The sequence below is a fragment of the Macadamia integrifolia genome, chromosome 2, assembly GCF_013358625.1.
Source record: "Macadamia integrifolia cultivar HAES 741 chromosome 2, SCU_Mint_v3, whole genome shotgun sequence".
NCBI lineage: Eukaryota > Viridiplantae > Streptophyta > Magnoliopsida > Proteales > Proteaceae > Macadamia > Macadamia integrifolia.
The window spans coordinates 21,834,002-21,836,730 of record NC_056558.1 but is presented as its reverse complement, the minus strand read 5'-3'; the positions used below and the strand labels follow the sequence as shown (position 1 = coordinate 21,836,730).

The 2,729-nt window shown below is 38.0% G+C and overlaps 1 long non-coding RNA gene across 1 annotated transcript; it reads left to right on the top strand.

The window, feature by feature from the left end:
- The first annotated feature begins 54 nt into the window (after positions 1-54).
- LOC122071927 lies at positions 55-1,464 on the top strand. Its single transcript, XR_006138308.1, has 2 exons — positions 55-824; positions 909-1,464. It is a non-coding gene; the product is annotated as an uncharacterized LOC122071927 (long non-coding RNA).
- Positions 1,465-2,729: the final 1,265 nt, after the last annotated feature.

Here is a 2,729-nt window from a genome sequence, read left to right as displayed (position 1 = left end):
TGCAACTTGGGCATCCTTGTGGTGATTTCTATTCTTCTTGTGTTTATTTAATACTGTTATGAAGTCCCCTTATATTCTGTTAGTCTTTTCCAGCACTGTTTTGTGTCTGTGACCTACTTTTGGACAGCAACATCGTCTAACCTTCAGTCAACAGATTCTAAGAATCTGACCATCAATTTTTGCTGAGATTAAACTATGTTACTCTACTCCATCCCTACTTCATTTAACCTAGTGTTCATCAGATGGTTGGTTCATGAGTTGATAGGTTTTTTGAGCTTGCTAACTTACTTTTTATTTAGTTTCTATTTTCTGTCCATGTCAGTTTTTGTCCATCCAACCATTAACTTCTTTTGGTATCTTTACCATTTTAATCACCCCCATAGGTCCTCTAGAATATATTAATCGCATCTTCATCGAGTTCATTGTTTGAAAGTTCTGTCCACTCTTAAGTTTCTGCTGTATTTTAGGCTCAATGTGATTCTGTTTTTTATAGGTTTGTTAGTGTTGATTTGTTTCAGCCTTCCATACCTCATCATTCAGCTTGGCAGTTGACCAGAAAATTAGAGCTTTCCAATTTGTCCATCTCAAGTTATAATTTTATCCTTTTCGTTGTTCTGTTTTGTATATATTGGTTATCCTGGTTCTGCTAGTTCTGGTGTTTTAGTATGGAGCTGGTCTTACACTGTGTACTTGTGTCATTGAGTTTTCCCATCACTGACTTTTTCAAGATGCGCTCCTTTTGCAGGGCTGTAGCACTTGCACCAACAGTTGATAAAGGATTGTCATGGTTCACAATGAAGTTCAAGTTTGAGTCTCAGGGAAAGGTAACCAAGACAACTTTCACAGTTTCTTAGAAGTTGACATCACAGTTATAAGCATTTCATCTCTTTATTTTCTCCTCCTTACAGGCATTTATGGCAATTGTGGGTCTCTGTTTTGGGTTGGCTCTTATGCTATTCCTTTTGGTGACACTGCTTTGGGCTTGATTATTTCTTCTAGTTGTCCTCACATGGAATAATGGTGGTTTATTCGCTCTTGAAACACCGGCATCTTGTCATTTCTCTGAATATATTACTGTGATATGGTTAGAAAAGGTTGATCTTCAGTTCTCAGTTTTAGCTCTGCACTATCTCCTCCTACGAGTTACTGTTTTTGAATATATTCAATTTTCAGATTGTGTTGCGGCATCAAGTTATAGACGAGATTAGTTAATGTTTTTTTTTTTTCTTAGATACTTTTTAATACATATGCTAATTGTTGCAAATGAGTTATGCAGCTGTGCATTCTTGATTTTTTGGTACTGTAATGTAATAGGTCAAGTCTGATGTGTCCCTCCCGTCCGGTCAAAGGGTGCTGTGCTGTTCTTGATTTTTTTGGTACTGTATTGTAAATGGGTCAAATCCAATGTGTTATGTACATTGCTAACCAATGTTAATCAATTGTTGGAAAAAGTTAACTGTTGGCTATTGGAGTCCTGCTTTATATTTGATTCCTAGATTTGTAGAACGACCTCATGAGCCTCCATTGCGTTTTTCTCTTCAATGAACGAGAAGAAAAAGTAGACCCACATCCTTTTAATGAGGCTATGTAGGATGTAGAGATGAGTAATATGGATAGTCTATATTCTCTGAGATGCACTCTATATATTATAACCAAACCTGGACTCTTGTTGATCCACCACAAAGCATAAACCTCGTGGGATGCTTAGTGGGTCTATAAGAGGAAGAAGCGTGGATGGGACAATAGAGAAGTTCAGAAAAAGAGTTGTAGCTAAAGGTATGCCCTAGATGAAGGGGTCTATTATGTTGGAACTTTTTCTCCACTGGTGATTAGCATCCTCTTTGGTATTATTTTTCATTTTTATTTTTGTTCTTAAAAATGGCTTTGATTGGATGTGGTATCATTTATGGAGCTTGTTTCTATTAAAAAAAAAAAAATTATAAAACACAAAAATCATGTCGGGGTTGAAATCATTTATGATTTTTAGCTAAAAATTGTTATCAACTCTTTTTGGAGTACATGTTATATATAACGTTACATTTTTAAGGTTAAAATGGTAAAATCTAACTTTATAAAGCTATTTGCCTTAATCCCTACTTGAAAGTTGAAACAAACCCTCATCACATGGCTGTCACTTGTCCCTCCTCTCTCATTCTCTCACTCCATCTCTTTGCTCTCAGCTCAGTGTTGATTTCAGCTGGTTGAATAGGTGTTTGTCTAAGCTGTTGTTGGGCATGGAATCGTACACCAGGAGATCGCCTCTCCTGTGACACCATACCTGTAAGTCTAACTGAACCAGCTTCCTATGTTGTAGTCGACCCATGCTTGAGATCTCAGATGCGAATTCCGGCAAACCCTGCGTCGATTCGTGTGAGATTCTCTTGGCTTTGGCCTGGGTTTTTGATTTGGGGAGTGTTGGAAGGGGGAGAAGGCCAGCGCAGTGTCTTCCACGACTGATGTTGGTGATTTTTGGCATGTGAGGAGCAAGGTAGAGGCAACGGTTGCCTCTTCTTCTTCTTCTTCTTATTTTTCTTCCCCAGTCCACAACCATGGCCACATACATGGGGCTTTTTTTTATTTCAAATCTGATTGGAGAAGGAGAAGGGAAAGGGACAAGGGGAAAAGGAGTTGCAGCGAGCAAGACCAAGAAAGTGGAGAAAGAGAGTAATAAGGAAGATGGGTGAATGGGACATCTATTCAGCCATTTCTTCAAAAAAAAAAAAAAAAAA